We start from the raw sequence: 20,687 nt of genomic DNA, 5'->3' as shown, positions 1-20,687 counted from the left end.
AAAAAAAAAAAAAAAAAAAAGAAGAGCAGAAAGTGGAGTAGCAATATTGGGATTGAGAGAAAACTTGGAAAATTCCTTTGTAAAGAACAGCTTCGCTTGGCTTTTTCCTATGCAGGTTGTAAGTGACATTTGAGCAATTAGGAGTGAGTTTTCTAGCCTTCAGTTCAGTGATGGTCACTTTGCCCAATTAGGATGGGGATAGTATTTCTCAGTTTTAGTCAATGGCTTTGTTGCTTTGTTACACATTGTTAGGAACTGTCAAGTATTGACCAGCCCCAGGCCTGTTCTTGGCACATGGTGGTGTGGGAGTCAGCTGGTGGGTGGAGGGCAGTCTCTGTTAACAGCACTCCATTCTCTATCTGTTCATTTTTGTATTGGCCAGACTTTACTTTATCTCAACTTTCCTTTCTTAAGAAGGGGACTTCTGGCCAGAGTAGGTATTTAGCCTGACAGAACAGAACTGAGATCAGTAGTAATCAAGAAATAGAATGACGTTCAAGCCCAGGCATGGTGGCTCTCACCTGTAATCCCAGCATTTTGGGAGACTCGAGGCAGGAGGATCGCTTGAGGTCAGGAGTTTGAGATCAGCCTGGGAAACACAGTGAGACCCTATCTCTACAAGACAAAAAATTAGCTGAGAATGGTACTGCATCTGTAGTCCCAGCTACTCGGGAGGCTGAGGTGGGAGGATGGCTTGAGCTCAGAAGTCCCAGGTTGCGGTAAGCCCTGATCATGCCGTTGTACTTCAGCCTGGGCAACAGAGCAAGACTTTGTTTCAAAAACAAAACAAAACAAAACAAAAGTCCCTTCCTGGAAAAGGAGTTTTAGGGAAATGAGAATTTGAAGAGTCTGATGAGTTACTGCTTAGATTGTAAGATTCAATTTAAAAATTAGGTCATTGGAAAATATTTTCTACTAATAATTCCTTAAAATATAAATACTTCTCCCCCTTTCCCTGAAATAATAACTTCATTTTTCACATAGGAGATGCCAGGAGACAGAAGGTCACATATGAATGACCTTTTATAACTTGTTGATTCCATTTCACATGGTAATCTCTTGTAAAATGCTATGAAATTTAACTTATTTTGCAGGGATAAAAATGAGGTTTATCAAGCGGACTATGTGTATGTATATTTTTATTTATCACTGTTTTTTTCTTTTTAAATTAGTTTTCAAAAGTCAGTTCCTCTATTATGTAAAAGAGGACAGGAGGGGTATTTTCTAGGTTTTAAAAATAGGTGGGTAGAGTCTTCAGTCTAATTACATCGTGACCTTGGACAAAGTCATTTTACTGCAACATATGCTTGTCATCTGCTATAAGGGGATCTGACACTGACCTAGGGCTGCTGTCCAGACTAATTAATTGATGGATTGCAAGGAGCTTAGATCCCAAAGCTTTATTTTCTCATTGCTAAGAAGAGTCTAGGGACAGATTTAGTGAGGCGAAGGTTAGTGCCAAATACACATCTCTCACTTTCCCATATGGTGAAGGAATCCCCTCCCCCCCAACAAGGACAGAATCTTGCTCTGTTGCCCAGGCTGGAGTGCAGTGGTGCAATCACAGCTCATTGTAGCCTTGACCTACTGGGCTCAAGCTGTTCTCTTACCCTCAGCCTCCTGAATAGCTGGGACCACAGGTATATGTCCCCACACCCAGAATTATTATTATTTTTTTTTATTTTTAGGGACAGGGTCTTGCTAGGTTGCTCAGGCTGGTTCAAACTCCTGGCCTTAAGCAATTCTCCCACCTCAGCTTCCCAAAAGTGCTGGGAGCCACTGTACCTGGCTGTGAAGGGATTTTTTTTTCTTGTTCTGTTGCCCAAACTGGAATGCAGTGGCACAATCACAGTTTTCTGCAGCCTCGTACTCCTGGGCTCAAGTGATCCCACCTCAGCCTCCCATTTAGTTGAGATTACAAGCACGCAACTCCATGCCTGGCTAATTTTTGAAATTTTTTTGTAGAGGTGGTGTCTCACTATGTTAGCCAGGCTGGCCATGAAGAGATGTTTTATTTATTTATTTTTAAAGATGGGGTTTCACCATATTGGTCAGGCTAGTCTTGAACTCCTGACCTCAGGTGATCCGCCCGCCTTGGCCTCCGAAGTGCTTGGATTACAGGCTTGAGCCACCACGCCCGGCCAGAAGAAATGTTTTAAAAGTGAAACTTGAAAAAGCAAAAGCCCATAAAACTAGAACATAATCAGCAAAGTGGCTCATGTCTGTAATTCCAGCACTTGGGGAGGTGCAGGTGGGAGGATTGCTTGAGCACAGGAATTTGAGACCGGCCCAGGCAACGTAGCAGACCCTGTCTGTACAAAAGAAAAAAGCCCATGAAAAATAAAAACCTACTGAACAAAAAACCCTGGACTATATAGACTATAATCCTTCTATTGGTTTTCTGTTCCTGAATCTTTCTTTCTTTTTTTTTAATATATATATATTAATATATATATTATATTTTATATATATATATATATATATATATGTATATATATATATATATATTTTTTTTAATAGAGATTGGGTTTCACCATCTTGGCCAGGCTGGTCTTGAACTCCTGACCTCTTGATCCACCCATCTCAGCCTCCCAAAGTGCTGGGATTACAGGCATGAGCCACCACACCCGGCTATTTATTTTCTTTCTTTCTTTTTCTTTTTTTTTTGAGACGGAGTCTGGCTCTGTCACCCAGGCTGGAGTGCAGTGGTGCAATCTTGGCTCACTGCAACTTCTGCCTCCCTGGTGCAAGCAATTCTCCTGCCTCAGCCTCCTGAGTAGCTGGGATTACAGGCATGCGCCACCACGCCCAGCTAATTTTTGTATTTTCAGTAGAGATGGGGTGTCACCATGTTGGCCAGGCTGGTCTCAAATTCCTGACCTCGTGATCTGCCCGCCTCGGCCTCCCAAAGTGGACTACAGGCGTGAACAATCCCGCTCAGCCTATTCAGGATCTCACTGTGTTGCCAGGTTGGAGTGCAGTGTGATGTGATCTTGGCTCACTGCAACCTCTGCCTCCTGGGCTCAAGCCATACTTTCACCTCAGCCTCCCAAGTTGCTGGGACTACAGGTGTGCACTGTCATGCCCAGTTGTTTTTTGTATTCATTTTACTAGAGATGGGGTTTCACCATTGTTGCCTAGGCTGGTCTTGAACTCCGGAGCTCAAGCAGTCCATCTGCGTGGGCCTCCCAAAGTGCTGGGATTACAGGCACAAGCCACCACGCTTGGCCTGTCCCTAAACAGATAAGTGAGATTAACATTTTTTAAAGGTAGAGCTGTTAAAAAGCGTTTCAGAAAATTTGCAGATGCATCTGTGTGTTTTGTGCAGTGTGTGTATATAGGCAGGAATTTAGTTTGGAGAGATTTGTGTTAAGGGTTTATAAGGGTTTAAATTTCCCCTAATATGGGATGACTGACGTTGTGGAAGCCATGCAAATAGAAGGATATTGTACTTATCTAACATAATTTAAATAATCTCAATTCATATCTGACAGAAGGGGTCAATAGATGGAGTCTAGTAATTTTGTAATTATCCTACTTATAAAGTGGGGAGAAAAGTAGAAGAGGTGGCAGGAAAAATGTTTACTTAGATCTTTTAAGAAAATATCTTAGGATAAGAGCCAGTCCTCATATTTTATGCTTTCATTTAATTAATTTATTTTTTGAGATACAGACTTAGGGAATTAACAGAGGTGGGGAGAAGCTAGACCCGGTCCCAGGATTTCTTGGCTCCTTGAGGCAGGCCCAGCTACAGCAAACACAGAGGGAAAGACAGGGGAGGGGCAGATAGCAGATTTGGTCTTGAACTTGGAGGGTGGGAAATTGATGATTCCCAAGATGGAAATAGTAGGATGAAGCTGTGTCTAAGTAAGGCCTGGGTTGCCCAGAGGGGCAGCCTACCCTTGGGCCCCTGGGAATGTTGCCCAGTGGAAAGGGAAACAAGGATCCTCCCCTCAGGGCCGAGAAAAAGACACTTGGCTCAGTCCCTCCTCCCCACTTTCCCCATCCATGGGAGAGCCAGGGGTCCTTGCCTCCTTGCCCCTTTGAGTGTCTCAGAGGCTGATCCTAATTGAGTTTAAGAAGCTTTTACTGAACTCATAAGTGGTAATCGAGATAGCATAGGAGGGGGTAGGTAGCCTTGATCCAAGTGTGGAACCCTGCAAAGAGCCCCCTGATGCCCGACTTGGTACAGATCCACCTCTGGGAAACCACATAGAGTCCATGTGCAGGGGCGTCACTCTCACAGCTTCCATCACTCCCAGTGCGGCCTGGTATTGAGTCTTCACCACAAAGGGTAGAGTTGGCACTGCAGCCACCCATCCTCAAGATGCTGCCAGCCACAAAGCTTACTTCCATGGATGTCATGGGACCATGGAGGTCCTTTGGCCTGAGCCCATTCAGCCAACAATTCACTAGCTCGTAGTTGAACTAGTACAGGGCTGAGAAGGGCACATCTCAAAGGAGAGTGGGGCCACAGTGAGCACCAACCACTCTAAGGCACTATAGCTCAAATACAGGTACCAGCACATAGTGCAACACATGCTGAACCTGCAGCTTTGTCTGCATAAGCTCCAGGGGACTGTTGATTGCAGTGATAATGCCCAAGTGGGCCAGCACACCAGCTACCGAGGGTATGTAGAGAAAAGAGCTTGGCCACACAGGAAGGCCTTGAGTCGGTTGTAGGCAGTGAAATAGTTGGTGGTAGCTGGCACAGTCATCACTAGAGTGGCTGGGAGGCCACTCTACAGGGTCCTGGTGTCCCTGTGCCTCAAAATCTTCACAGAGGCATCCATGGTGCCAGTGAGGCTGGTAGGGTCTTAAAACCAAGTGGCACAGCGGAGACCCTTTGCTCATAGGTACAGAGACTCCAGAAAACCATTGTAGTACAGGAGACACTTCCCTATGGATTGAAAAAAGGAGGGCGGTTTGACATGAGAGACTCTGAAACATGAAGGAAGGTGTCAGCTCACTGGTCACCAGCGGGTACTGATACTGTAAATGGACCTTCTACTGTGTCCAGGCAGGGGTGTCATGAGGAAGGAAGTGAGCACAGCCCCAGCACCTGAGGCCACCAAAAAAAGAAAAGTAAAACCAAAAAACAACAACAAAAGCCTCTTAGGTAGACCCAGGTAGAGAGTAGTTCCCTATTTTTTTGTTGCTTTTTTTTTGAGACAGTCTCTTTCTGTCGCCCAGGCTGGAGTGCAGTGGTATGATCTCAGCTCACCGTAACCCCTGCCTCCTGGGTTCAAGCGAGTCTCCTACCTCAGCCTCCCAAGTAGGTGGGATTACAGGCACGTGCCACCACGCCCAGCTAATTTTTGTATTTTTAGTAGAGACGGAGTTTTGCTATGTTAGCCAGGCTAGTCTCGAACTCCTTACCTCAAATGATCTGCCCATCTGGGCCTCCCAAAGTGCTGGGATTACAGGTGTGAGCCAGCACACCTAGCCCCATGTAACTTTTATTACAGTGTATTGTTATTGTTAATCTCTTACTGTGCCTAATTTATAAATTAAATTTTATCATAGGTATACATATGTATATGAAAAAACATAGTACATATAGGATTTAGTACTTGCTATCCATGGTTTCAGGTGGTCTTGGAATGTATTCCTCCAGATAAGTGGTGGTTGGGGGGGCAGACAGACTACCATATACTATATTTTTACTGTGATTTTAATGTAGATTTTTAAATCTTGAATCAGTCACTTAATACTGCTTTCTGAATGTATTAAGACACTCCCCAATGTCCCCAATGGTATATATATTGTTTCAAATCATCAAATGTTTACGTATTTTAGTTAGGAGCAGACAGCCAGGCTAAGATTTATTTTACCTGCTATGTTCTTTATGTGCCCATAGGCAGATTTTTGTGCATTCTTGAGTTAATTTTTCCCACCTCACTAGCTTGACCAAATTGTAATGTTCAGAGAACTAAAGCCTAAACTTAGTGTGTCTCAAGCACTTGATTGGAACTTTTCATTAAGCACATATTCTTATGAGGCATCCATACTACAGGCTACAGATACTGAAATGTTTTATTGTTCTAATCACATTTCCCTAGAAACAAAGAACAAATCCGTATCAAACCCACATAATTATAAAGTCTTTAAGGCAGGATCCTCCCAGTTTTCTGTGGTTATACCAACTCATCATTTGGTCATATTTAAACCAGATGGTAATATCTCATTCTTACTAGGCTTTAACTTGGAAGAGATGGGAGGTAGGAGCTCTTAGGATTTGTATTCTGGGCCTGGCGTGGTGGCTCACGCCTGTAATCCCAGCACTTTGAGAGGCTGAGATGGGTGGATTACGAGGTCAAGAGATCGAGACCATCCTGGCCAACATGGTGAAACCCCTTCTCTACTAAAAACACAAAAAATTTAGCTGGGCATGGTGTTGCGTGCCTGTAATCCCAGCTACTTGGGAGGCTGAGGCAGGAGAATTGCTTGAACCAAGGTTACGGAGGTTACAGTGAGCCGAGATCATGCCACTGCACTACAGCCTGGTGAATGAGTGAGACTCCGTCTCCAAAAAAAAAGGATTTGTATTCTGTTATTTATGGGACAGTGGGGAAGGGATGGATATAAGAATAGTTTATTATATAGAGAAATTTGAGTATTTCCTCCTCTTGGTAAAATTCCAGGTCTTTAAACTTTTCCCTCTCTTAGGCTCTCATCCAATATGATGCATTTTGGACAAATTGAGAACACCCACCAGATTTTCCAGTGGGAGGCTGGCTTCAGGGATTTGTAGTAGAGTAGGGTTTGGGGTTTTAAAAAATTTTACTTGGTTGCAGCTCATTCTTCTGGGTTCCTCTATAAACTTTTTTTCTCTGCTAACGTTGTGGCTTTTCCCATCTTCCATTTCTAAAATATATTTTTTATTTATAGAATATATAATTGCTCATCAAGATTTTTTTGACAAGAACAAAGTTTAGAATTTGATTTAGGATTGACATTTGCCAGCTGGGAAATGAAAACTTTAAGGGAATAGAGATTTTGTGGAAAGAATACTACTGTAGGAATCGAAACGTTGGGTTTATGGCATGTATTCCATTATGTACATGTTATCCTTGAGCTCCTAACCTTAAGAGGGTCATGACTATTTTCAGAGCTTTATTCTGTTAACCTGCCTATTAAATGGACAACTTAAGATGTCAGCCCTTCTTTACGCAGTGAGGCCTAAAGAGGTAAGGAAACTTGCCCAAATCCTGGTGGAGCCAGGTTTGAACCTAGGCTGTGCAGTTCCTCAAATACTGCTCTTTTTTTTTTTTTGGTCTTTTTGTTTTTTTGCTTTTTGTGGAGAACGGGGTCTCGCTATATTGCCCAGTCAGGTCTTGAACTCCTGGGATCAAGCTATCCTCCCACTTCTGCCTCTCTAAGAGCTGGGATTACAGGCGTGAGCCACAGCGTCCGGCAAATTACTGCTCTTAACTACTGTATTGCCTCTTATATAACCACAGTAATGATACAATTATGATTTTATGAGATTAATGGGAAATTATGACTATTATTTTGGCTTATATACTTTCTATCCTGGTAGGTTCAGCAAAACAAAAACAACATATGCATTAGTTTTTGCTGCTAAAGCAGATCCATTTTATAGAAAAGGAAACAAACTGAGCCTGAGAGAAGTGACTTGCCTAAGGCGACACAGCCTTGAAAGGACAAATCAGATGTTGCAAACCATGGCTCTTTATTCCCAAGTTCAGTGTTCTTCTAATTTCGTGTATTATGGCTCTCTTCATAGATCACAGAAATTAGCCTGCTTCTCTCTTTCATCTCCCCTTACAGTCTTTTTGAGTGCAGTCTTCTCTCTTCCTTCTGGCCACCCAAACTTAACTGCATTAATAAAAATGGTAAGCTGCATGTATACAGTTATCAAACTGCCATTTAGATTTGTGTGTTTTATCTACTTAACAGTATTTACGAGCTTAGCCCATTCATGTACTGTTTTTTTTTTTTTTTTTTAACTTTTTTTTTTTTTTTTTTTTTTTTTTTTTTTTTTTTGAGGTTGGTAATTTCTTTATTGATTTTTTTTTTTCCTTAAAATCAATTAACATCCATTATAAAACTTTATAAACGTACAGTAGGGTAAAAATAAAATGTATAAAAACTCCTTTGCACTACCCTCATTTAGTTCTACTCCACAGAATTAATAATTGTTAATATTTTCTTGTTTATCCTTACAGAATTCCATTTATTGGTAAGAATGGTGTCATAAAACTCGTTAGCCAGGTGCAATGGTTCCTGCTTGTAATCACAGGATTTCTGGAGGCCAAGGTGGAGAGACTGCTTGAGGGCAGGAGTTAAGGACCAGCCTTGGCAACACAGAGACCCCATCTCATATGTTTTTTTTCTTATGCTTTCTCTTGGACATTTCTTTATTATATTTCTTCCTCTTTTTATAGAACCATTGACTTATCTGCTTATGTGTCATGCCAAATTCAAATGAGAGTGATAGGCGCTCTTGTATTGTGGGGCACCTGTTTAACTTAAACTTTGCCCGGAGAGTGTCCATGAGGGATTTGCTGACTAATCTTGTCTTGGGTACTGTTTGTTTCTCATTTTCCATTTTCCTTTTTTTTTTTTTTCCTGTTCATTGTCCAGGTCTTTTTTGATTTCCTCTTCTTTTTCTTGCTCTCTCTTGCCACCAGCTTGTCCTCCTCCTCCTCTTGATTTCTGCTTTCCGTTTTGTTCATCTTCACTGTAATTTCCATTTGATTGTTCAGGATTTTGGTCCCAGGGCATAGCTTGTTGTTTCTGTATAAAAAGATTTGAATCATCAGGGGCTTCTGAAGTCTCAGGATCTCTCTCCATGTTAAAAAAGTAGATTCTCCCACTTCCTGGACACCATCCCTTCCTGGGCCTGAGTCAGTGGCTGTTCTTTCAAAGCTTTCTTTCTTGTTCCTCTTTCCCCTACTGTTTTCTTTCTGACCTGTGCTCTTTGACTCCTCATGTTCTGTTAGTTGGTTGGCTCATTTATATGTAAACTCCTGGCTCATCAACTCCAGTGACCACTCAGCTTCACATTGGAAGAGTATTTAGGACTGGGCTCACTATGTAAATGTACCTCTGCTTGCCATCTAAAGTCATTCTGGGGTTCATCCCGGAATAACTGAATTAGAATCTCATGTGGGCCTAAGTGTTTGAATTTTAAAAAGCTCCTTTGGGGAGTGGATCACGAGGTCAAGAGATCCACTGGATCCAAGTGGATCCTTTGACGGGTAGATCACGAGATCAAGAGATCGAGACCATCCTGGTCAACATGGTGAAACCCCGTCTCTACTAAACATACAAAAAATTAGCCGAGCATGGTGGCGCGCGCCTGTAGTGCCAGCTTCTCGTGAGGCTGAGGTAGGAGAATTGCTTGAACCCAGGAGGCGGAGGTTGCGATGAGCCGAGATTGCGCCATTGCACTCCAGCCTGGGTAACAAGAGCGAAACTCTGTCTCAAAAAAAAAAAAAAAGCTCCTTTGGTCATTATAAAGCTCTGCTAGGTTTGAGGCCCATTGGTTTAGGTAATTTTACGACAGATTTAGGCAGCTAATATAAGGAATTCTCAAAAAAATCTAAAAACCAAAATCTCCTCAAATATAGAAAACAATAAAAATAAAAAAAGAAAAATAAAAAAGGAAAGAAAAAAATTAAGGAATTATCTTAACTGTTGACTTCAAATTAATCAGAAATTTCTAAGTTCTACTGCAGAAAACTAGGCAATTCTTTTTATCAACTCTGTTGAATGAAGAAATGAATTGGAGTCCTTGGTGGTGGTTGTAGGCTCAATTCAGTTATTATTATTGATATGTCAGTAAGTGCGTTGTGTTAAAGTTCTAGGGTTTCAGAAACAAACAGCTTTGACTTTAAAGAAACTCAAGTTAAAAAGGAACTCACCTCAAGTGATCTGCCCACTTCCACCTCCCAAAGTGCTGGGATTACAGGTGTGAGCCATGGTGCCCGGTCTGATTTTTGTTTGGATTATTTTTTGTAGAGACAAGGTTTTGCCACGTTGCCCAGGCTGGTCTCAAACTTCCAGGATCAAGCAGTCCGATTGGTTGGCCTCCCAAAATCCTGGGATTATAAACTTGAGCCACTGCACTTGGCCTGCCTTTCTTTTTATTATTTTATAGAGATGAGGTCTTGCTGTGTTGCCCAGACTGGAGTGCAGTGGCGCCATTGTAACTCACTGCAGTAAATGGGACTACAGGCATGTGCCAGTATGCCTGGCTAATGTTTTAATATTTTGTAGAGATGGTATCTCACTGTGTTTCTCAGGCTTGCTTCTCTCACTCTTTCTCTCTCTCTCTCTCCTCTCTCTCTGTCTGTCTTCACCTTCCCAGGTAGCTGGAACTATAGGTGTGTGCTACGATGCCTAACTAGTTAAAAAAAAATTATTTTTGTAGGATCTCAGCATAGTGCCCAGGCTGGTCTTGAATTTGCCTTCCTTTCCTTTCCCTTCCCGTTTTCCCCTCCCCTTCACCTCCTTCCTCTCCCCCTCCCCTTCCCCTCCCCCTCTTCTCCTACTCTTTACATTACGCTCCACCTTCCCTTCTCTCTCCCCTCTCCCCCTCCCCTCCCTTCCCCCAGCCTCCTCCCCCTTCCCCCTCCTCTTGGATCCCCCCTTTCCCTTCTCTTCCCTTCCCTTTCTATTCTTTTTCTCCTTTTTCCTTCCTTTTCCCTTTTTCTTTCCTCTCTTCTCCTCCCCTTCCCCCCTTCCCCTTCCCCCCTCCCTTTCCCCTTCCCCTGACCCCTTTCCTTTCCCCTTTCCCCTTCCCTTCCCTTTCCTGCTCTGTAACCCAGACTGGAGTACAGGGGCGCCATCTCAGCTCAATTCCTCTTCTCCTTCCCCTTCCCCCTCCCCATTCCTTTCCCTTCCCTTCCCCTCCCCTCCCGTCACCTCCCCACTTTCCCTTCCCTTCCCTTTCTCTTTTTTTCCTTCTCTTCTCTTCCCTTTGCCTTTCTCTTTTTCTTTCCTTTTTCCTTTCCTCTTTATCCTTCCCCTTTCCCTTTCTCCTTTCCTTTCCTTTTCAACGGCCTCTCACTCTGTCAGCCAGGCTGGAGTGCAGTGGTGCCATCTCAGCTCACTTGTCTTGGCTCACTTTGCAACCTCTGCCTCCTGGGCTCAAGTGATTATCGTTTCTCAGCCTCCCGAGTAGCTGGGATTACATTCGCCCACCATCGCGCCCTGCTAATTTTCGTATTTGCAGTAGAGATGGGGGTTTCACCATGTTGGTCCAGGCTGGTCTCGAACTCCTGACCTTAAGTGATCCATCTGCCTTGGCCTCTCAAAGTGCTGGGCTTACAGACAATGAGCCACTGTGCCCGGCCCTTCTTTCTTTCTTTCTTTTTTGAGACAGTGTCTCACTCTCACCAGCCTGGAGTGCAGTGGTGCAATCTCAGCTCACTGTAACCTCAGCGTCCTGGCTTCAAGCGATTCTCCTGCCTCAGCCTCCCGAATATCTGTGATTACAGCCACTTGTCACTACACCCAGCTAATTTTTGCATTTTTAGTAGAGAAGGGGTTTCACCATGTTGGTCAGCCTGGCCTCAAACTCCTGACCTTGTGATCTACCCCATGCCCAGCCCCTTCTTAAATACAGTTGCAAATGTGTCATCTTAAGATGGAACATTGGCATAACAAAGATTTGCAATCTTGTAGTATTTTCAGACTGATTTTTAGTCTCACTGCTGTTTCCTGACCCTGATGTTGAATATCCAGGAGTGACGACCAGTTTATAAAGTTCTAAAGGTGCTTGTGTTTACAGATTTAATAAGGCCTTAAAGTTAGCATGTGGGATGTTTAAGCTTTCTCTGCCCTTGGTACCCAGGTAGGTTTGGGTGTTGCTTAGGCAAGGTTGGGGGCAAAATCCAACCTGTTTCCTAAATCCCTTCTCCTGACAGACAAATCATTTTTGGAATCTTTTTAAAGTATGCATTTTTTGGAATCTTTTTAAGGTATGTAATCTTTTCTTAACCTTGGCAGCCTCAGTTTTCTGCCAGAAATTTTTCCTTGCTGGGATTCTAGGTATGGAAAAAACATAGTCAAAACTACTTAGTAAAGAATCTTCTTGGGAAAAACTGTGACATTAAATCTACTTGATTATAGCGTGGCTTCGTATAGGCATGCTGAAGTAATATGTGCACCAATTATAATTATGTAGGGAGAAAGATCTGAAATGTCTTCTGATCCTATTCATTGACTGAAGGATCATAAAAATGCCTGTGAATGACATGAAAGAAATAACGCTTTCCTGTTTAGAGGACATACAAATAAAGATTATTATTATTGCCAAGTTTTATTGAAAGTGGTGAAAGAGGAATTTGATGGACTAATGCTTAAAAAGTAAATACCATGGTATATCCCTTTATTATTACTATTGATAGTCCATAGAAACAGTGCTTTGCATTCCCAAATATTTAATATTCAGAAGCTAAAATAATCTTTGAAACATGTTCTTTAAAACTGATAGCTTTCACCATAGCCTATCTGTAAAAGTTATAATTTTAATACAAGTTCTCGTTCCTTGGTACTTATTTTTAATAATGACTAATAAAAGTCTACAAATGATTGCGTTTGTATTTTCAGGGTCTTTTTGGTGATAGGACTTTAGGGAAGACTGGGTTGACCCAGGTATAACTTTAATGTTGACATTGTACAAAAAGGTGGTCAGTAAATCACTGTAAATGAATGGAGAATACACTGGAAGAGCTGTGTTTTAAATCTGGATGGACAGAGTTCTTTGGAAGGACTGATTGTATGGGGTGATCTGAAGGGCATCCAGTAGGGCAGTTGTTTCAGGAGCATTGGAGGGTTCCCAAGACCCTTTCAGTGGGTCCAAGATAACTTATACCTTTCAAATAAATGCCGTGTGAGGCCAGATTTACTTTTTTAACCAAAACAATGTACCACACCTGATTGCAGAAGAAATTAAAATCCAGTTTATTTATATTAAACCAGTCATTAAAGAGATTTTGGAGAATAATACAATGCATTACAGAATAAACAGATAATTCATTTTAGAGATGTTTCAGTTTTTTTTTTTTTTTTTTGAGGCGGAGTTTCGCTCTTGCTACCCAGGCTGGAGTGCAGTGGCACAATCTCAATCTCGGCTCACCGCAACCTCCGCCTCCTGGGTTCAGGCAATTCTCCTGCCTCAGCCTCCTGAGTAGCTGGGATTACAGGCACGCGCCACCATGCCCAGCTAATTTTTTGTAGTTTTAGTAGAGACGGGGTTTCACCATGTTGACCAGGATGGTCTCGATCTCTTGACCTCGTGATCCACCCGCCTCGGCCTCCCAAAGTGCTGGGATTACAGGCTTGAGCCACCGCGCCCGGCGAGATGTTTCAGTTTTAATTTCTAATGTGATAAAAATCTATAGATACAATTTATGTAAATTAACATTCTGAGGTCCTCAATTTTTAAGATTTTAAAGGAATCCTAAGGCCAAAATGTTGAGTTACTGCAGTATTAAAAAGGAAAACTTGGTTGGATGGGTGGCTCACAGCTGTAATCTTAGCACTTTGGGAGGCCAGGATTGGAGTATCCCTTGAGCCCAAAAGTTTGAGACCAACTTAGGCAACATAGCAAGACCTGACTCTACAAAAAATTGAAAAAAAAATTAGCCTGATGTGGTGGCATGCATATGTACTCAGGAGGCTGAGGTGGGAGAATTGCATGAGCCCGGGAGTTCGAGGCTGCAGTGAGCTATGATTGTGCCACTGCACTCCAGCCTGGGGGACAGAGCAAAATCCTGTTTCAAAGAGAAAAATTAAAAAAAAAGGGGAACTTGGTTCCACAAAGGCTTGACTCAGTAGGAGTATAGCTAGGGTCTGTAAGTGGTTTCTTCGTGCTTATTCTTTGAAGAGGCCATTGCAAAACCAGTAACAAGTTCAATAAAACTTCAGTTATTCTTCATTTTTCACCAGTCTGTTGCTTCTGTGAAATGAAAAATTTAAAGTGTTTTCTAAAGGGGAAACAGTATCCCAATATAACCAATAGGAACCTAGGAACCAAAATATTGAAGTGGACTTTTTTCTTTTTGAGACAGACCAGGAGTTCAAGACCAGCCTGGGCAACATGGTAAGACCTCATCTCTACAAAAAAAACCACAACCAATACATCTTGCATTAGTATGACACATTTGTTACAGTTATATTTCTTTTTCTTTTTTTTTGGGTGGGGGAGACAGAGTCTTGCGCTTGTCACCCAGGCTGGAGTATAGTGGTGGGATCTCAGCTCACTGCAGCCTCTACCTCCTGGGTTCAAGCAATTGTCCTGCCTCAGCCTCCTGAGTAGTTGGGTTTATAGTTGCTTAGCTTTTGCCCCAATAAGAGAACATGCAGTCAAGAAGTTTTGTGTAGTAGGCACACAGGAAATGGCATGGTATTGGGTTGGTGCAAAAGAAATTGTGGTTTTCCCATTTTTGCTTTGAATGGCAAAAACCACAATTACTTTTGCACCAACCTAATAAATGTGAAATACTGCTGTTAAGGAACTATACATAGGTTTGCTAGCTACAGTATTAACTTTTCCTGTATGCAAGTTCAATTCCATTGCCGTCTGAGCAGCTCTACTCTCAGCATTGCTGCCTGCCTTTCCCCCTAACTGTATATCTAAAAAAAAAAAAAAAAAAAAATCTTAGCTTTTTAAGCATGGAAATCTAACAGAATATGCTCTTATTTTAAACAGCAAGGTTGGGCGGGGTGTGGTGGCTTATAACTGTAATCCCAGCACTCTGGGAGGCCAAAGTGGGAGGATTGCTTGAGGCAGGAGTTTGAGACCAACCTGTGCAACATAGTGAGACTCTGTCTCTAAAAAAAAAAAAAAAAAAAAAAATTAGTTAGCCATGGTGGTGCGCACCTGTAGTCCCAGGTACTCCGGAGGCTGAAGTGGGAGGATTACTTGAGCCCAGGAGATCAAGGCTGCAGTGAGCCAAGTTTATGCCACTGTACTCTAGGCTGGATGACCTTGACTCTTAACAGAAAAGCAAACCAAAAACAAGCCTGTACTAGACCTCTTGGAAACTAAAGCGTTGCAACATGAATATTTTCCTAAGAAAAACCAACATTTTTTTTTTTTTTTTTTTTAAACAGAGTCTCACTTTGTTGCCCAGGCTGGAGTGCAGTGGTGCAATCTCAGCTCACTGCAACCTCCACCTCCTGGGTTCAAGCATTTCTCATGCTCTGCCTCCTGAGTAGCTGGGACTACAGGCATGCACCACCACACCCAGCTAATTTTTGTATTTTTAGTAGAGACTGGGTTTCTCTACTAAAGGAAACCTTGGCTAGGCTGGTCTTGAACTCCTGACCTCATGATCTGCCTGCCTCGGCCTCCCAAAGTGCTGAGATTACAGGCCTGAGCCACCACACCTGGCCAAAACTAATATATTTTGACCATTTACTTAAACAAAGTTAAGTAAATGCCAGGCACTTGTCTAAGGGTTCTACCTGTATTATTTTACTGAAGCCTCACAGTTATCCCTTTATTCACATATGTAAGTTACAAGGAACTTAACCTAGTACAAAGCCACACAGTAGTACCAGGATTTGCACTCACGCAGTGTGACTTGAGAATCTATCTTCTTTGATAACTATTTTGATATACAAGGTACAGGTAAATGGCATCACTGTTTTAAAAATGACCATTGAAGAAATAACAATGGGGAAATACAGAGGAACCCTTTAACCTGTGTTAAAGTGGCTATGATAAAAAGTGCTAGTTGACAATTACATGCCAACTAGGGTTAGGTTGGAAGGATAGGGTCCTTAAAGGCAAGGTTTAGAGGTCAGATACTCCTTGAAAGTTGAGATAGCAGCACTTTCTGTAGAGGAAAATTAATATTTTCAGAATTTAACAATTATAATTGTTACTTTACAATTTAATGAAAAACCTTTATATTTGTAAAATCAATTCTCACCATAGTCCTAAAAGGTAGCTTGCTTCCTAAAAGGTAGCTTGCTTGCTTGCTTGCTTCCTTCCTTCCTTCCTTCCTTCCTTCCTTCCTTCCTTCCTTCCATCCTTCCATCCTTCCATCCCGCCATCCATCCATCTTGACAGGATCATACTTTGTCATTTAGACTAGAGTGCAGTAGCGGAATCTCGGCTCACTGCAAAGTCTGCCTCCTAGGTTCAAGCAGTTCTTGTGCCTCAGCCTCCTGAGCAGCTAGGATCACAGGTGTGCACCACAATTCCCGGCCAATTCTTGTACTTTTTGTAGAGACTGGGTTTTGCCATGTTGGCCTGGCTGGTCTTGAACTCCTAGCCTCACGGCCTGCCTGGGCCTCCCAGAGTGCTGGGATTACAGGCATGAGCCACTGTGCCTGGCCCTATTTGGAAGATCTTGAATGCAATTCTTTGTATTACAGTTTTTCTGATAGACACCTATAGTGAGTAGCAATTAGACTCCCTCAGAAGCCCATTGATAGTAACTCCTGCTTTTCTTTTTTAGGAGGAGTTTATAATGGTTGTGATATACCTAGTTCTACCTTTTGCATTCATGCAGTTGTTTTAAGGGCATATAACTGACCTAAAACCATTCACTTGATGAGAAAGCAATCTTGGCCAGGCGTGGTGGCTCATGCCTGTAATCCCAGCAGATTGGGAGGCCGAGGTGGGCAGATCACGAGGTCAGGAGTTCGAGACTAGCCTGACCAACATAGTGAAACCTTCTCTCTACTAAAAATACAAAAATTAGCTGGGTATCGTGGCACATGCCTGTAATCCCAGATACTCAGGAGGCTGAGGCAAGAGAATCCCTTGAACCCAGGAGGCGGAGGCTGCAGTGCACCAAGATTGGGCCACTGCCCTCCAGGCTGCACAATAGAGCAAGACTCCCTATCTAGAAAAAAAAAAAAAGGAAAATCTTTGCAATCTATCCATCTGACAAAAGACTAATATTCAGAATTTATAAGGAACTTAAACAAATTTACAAGAAAAAAACCCTATCAAAAAGTGAACGAAGGATATGAACAGACATTTCTCAAAAGAAGACATTTATGTGGACAACAAACATATGAAAAAAAGCTAATTATCACTGGGCATTTGAGAAGTGCAAATCAAAACCACAATGACATACCATCTCACGCTGGTTAGAATGGCTATCATTAAAAAGTTGGGAGACAACAGATGCTGGAGAGGATGTGGAAAAATAGAGCTTTTACACTGTTGGTGGGAGTGTAAATTAGTTCAACCACTGTGGAAGACAGCATGGCAATTCCTCAAGGATCTAGAACCAGAAATACCATTTGACCCAGCAATCCCATTACTGGGTATATACCCAAAGGATTATAAATCATTCTACTATAAAGACACATGCATACATATGTTTATTGCAGCACTGTTCACAGTAGCAAAGACTTGGAACCAAGCCAGATGGCCATCAGTGATAGACTGGATAAAGAAAGTGTGGCACATATACACCATGGAATACTATGCTGCCATAAAAAAGGATGAGTTCATGTCCTTTGCAGGGACATAGATGAAACTGAAAACCATCATTCTCAGCAAACTAACATAGGAACAGGAAACCAAACACCACATGTTCTCACTCATAAGTGGGAGTTGAACAACGAGAACACATGGACACAGGGATGGGAACATCATATACCAGAGCCTATTGGGGGGTGGGAGGGGTATGGAAGGGATAGCTTTAGGAGAAATACCTAATGTAGAAGACAGGTTGATGGGTTCAGAAACCACCGTGGCACCTGTATACCTATGTAACAAACTTGCACGTTCTGCACATGTGTTCCAGAACTTAGAGTATATATATATACATTTGTTTGTGTGTGTGTGTGTGTGTGTGTGTGTGTGTGTGTGTGTATGAAGAATAATAAAAAAGCTTTGTAAGAATCTAAAAAATAAATACATATCACATTTAAAAAATTTTCAGGCTGTTTTGAAAGTATGTTAAGTCAGCTGGGCGCGGTGGCTCACGCCTGTAATCCCAGCACTTTGGGAGGCTGAGGTGGGCAGATCACCTGAGGTCACTAGTTCGAGACCAGCCTGACCAATACGGTGAAACCCCCATCTTAAAAAAAAAAAAGTATGTTAAGTCTAAATATTTGAACATTTACTTTTATATTCTGACACCTTATTTTTGATATGTTTTTGATCTCAACTTAACCCAGATCAATTCATTTCTGAAAGCCAACAGCTTTTATAACATATTAGAAGCAAAGCTCTGAGCAATATGAAGGCTTCCTGTTATCTTGCTGTAGAATATCAAGAAGCACTGTGAGTTCCTTTTGCTAGGTTGTGTTCTGTACAATTAAACAAACTAGCCTTTAGTTATTGAGCTAAACAAAAATAAATTAGACTTTACTCTTTTGACTTGATGGGGGTAGTTTTTTAACTCTGACAAAGTATAGTATGTTTTTAACTGACATTTTGAACATTAAACATAAAAAGGCAGTGTAACTATGTTAAACACTTTAAGCCCTTAACCATAATTGCCTTTGGTTTTTTAGCTTAACGTTTTATCTTTCATTGCTAATGGGCATTTTTACTGAAGTCGTTGCTATCACTAAAAGAAACAAAATTTCATTTATATATTTATTTTAGAGCTAAGGTCATGCTCTGATGCCCAGGCAGGAGTGCAGTGGCATAATCATAGCTCACTGTAAACTTGAACTCCTGGGCTTAAGTCATCCTCCTGCCATAGCTTCCTGAGTAGCTAGGACTACAGGTTTGCACCACTATGCCTTATTTTTAAATTTTTTGGTAGAGGTAGGATAGAGACTGGTCTCAAACTGCTAGCTTCAAGTGATCCTCCTGCTGCTGCCTCCCAAAGTGCTGGGATTATAGGCATGAGCCACTGTGCCTGGCTGTCATTTTAATGCTAAACTAAAAGCAGTCTATAACGGTAAGTTCCAACAGTATAAATTTGAAATGTTAAAAAGCCTCTTTTCTCCTTATTATTGTGATATTATTTAAAATCTGCATATGTAAAACTCAACACAATATTATTAGGTGGGAGCAAATGTAATTGTGGCTTTTGCCATACATGTGCATGTATGTAATGGCAAAATTATGGCTTTTGCCACATATATATATATTTTAGGAGTAGGAAAAGCTGCAATTATGTTTGCACCAACCTAATATATGTTTTTGTTCTAGTTTTTTTACTAATTGAAGCTTGGATATCTTTCCATATTTAGAACATCTGGATTTTTTTATGGAGTCTCCTCTGTGCCAGGCTGGAGTACAGTGGTGCGATCTCAGCTCACTGCAACCTCTGACTCCCTGGTTCAAACGATCCTCCTGCCTCAGCTTCCCAAGTAGCTGGGATTACAGGCCTGCGCCACCACGCCTGGCTAATTTTTGTATTTTTAGTAGAGATGGGGTTTTACCATGTTGGCCAGGATGGTCTCAATTTCCTGACCTCATGATCCACCGGCCCCAGCCTCCCAAAGTGCTGGGATGACAGGCATGAGCGACCGTGCCTGGCCAGATCTAGATATTTTTTATTGGAGCTTATTGGTATTTTATTGTTGGTTATAGATATACCAACATCTATTTAGCTTATTCTCTACTAATAGATACTTAAATTTTAATTTCAAGCAATTTTGCAGTGAATTTCCTTTTGCCTATTTGTAAATTCCTATCAGAAAATTGCTGGGTCACAGGGCATGTGCTGTTAATCTGATAGGTAAAACAATGAGAGCTTGTATATTTCTTGAATTTTAAGTGAAGGGGTTGGGCACCAATGTTATGATTTGCCATTTTTCCCTTTTGGCTGTTAATATAATTTGCCCATTTTTCTGTAAGGTTATTATTATTGATTGGTATGAGCTCTTTATAAATCTAGCACTTTTAAATGCTATACTATATTCAGTATTACTATAATACCATAATAATCATACATTTCTAACATAATGCTAATTTCATTCATGTATTTTTTTCCTTTATTTTATTATTTATTTACTTATTTATTTTTGAGACGGAGTCTCACTCTGTCACCCAGGCTGGAGTGCAGTGACGTGATCTCGACCCTGCAACCTTGGCCTGCTGGGTTCAAGTGATTCTCCTGCCTCAGCCTGCCGAGTAGCTGGGACTACAAGCGTGTATCACCATGTCCAGTTAATTTTTTTTTGTATTTTTAGTAGAGATGGGGTTTCGCCATGTTAGCCAGACTGGTCGCCCACCTCGGCCTCCCAAAGTGCTGGGATTACAGCAGTGAGCCACTGCCCCGGCCATTCTTGTATTTTGTTAACTGTGGTTGAATTGTTTTCTTAGAATAAACTTGATATAAAATGGGTTTAAAGGCTGTGAATTTTCTCTTACTAATATAGTCACACAATCTGAAATAATCACATTTATTATTTAATAAATATTTAATCTATTTCAGATTACATTTAAAACAGGCAAGGATGCAAAGATCGTTTATAACCCAACCGCTAAGGACAGCCTCCATTGTGAGCCTTTTTGGTCTAGATATCTTTCCAGTGTTTTATTTTTTTAATGTAAAGCCTGTTTTTTCCCCCCTCTTAACATATATAGGGGGGCCGGGCACGGTGGCTCAAGCCTGTAATCCCAGCACTTTGGGAGGCCGAGGTGGGTGGATCACAAGGTCAAGAGATCAAGACCATCCTGGTCAACATGGTGAAACCCCGTCTCTACTAAAAATACAAAACATTAGCTGGGCATGGTGGCGCATGCCTGTAATCCCAGCTACTCAGGAGGCTGA

General features: G+C 41.8%; 1 protein-coding gene and 2 pseudogenes across 1 annotated transcript in view; 1 reads left to right on the top strand and 2 right to left on the bottom strand.

Annotated features, from left to right (window-relative positions):
- The window catches only part of KDM5B (lysine demethylase 5B), an 87,318-nt gene that overhangs the window by 8,326 nt on the left and 58,305 nt on the right, over window positions 1-20,687 (top strand). The window lies entirely within an intron of this gene.
- LOC108301945 lies at window positions 3,147-5,138 on the bottom strand (annotated as a pseudogene).
- LOC119470693 lies at window positions 8,061-20,414 on the bottom strand (annotated as a pseudogene).

This window comes from Cebus imitator, unplaced genomic scaffold (assembly GCF_001604975.1).
Source record: "Cebus imitator isolate Cc_AM_T3 unplaced genomic scaffold, Cebus_imitator-1.0 Scaffold38, whole genome shotgun sequence".
In the NCBI taxonomy this organism is placed as follows: Eukaryota; Metazoa; Chordata; class Mammalia; order Primates; family Cebidae; genus Cebus; species Cebus imitator.
The sequence above is the reverse complement of the archived record's forward strand: the minus strand, read 5'-3'. Positions and strand labels throughout refer to the sequence as shown.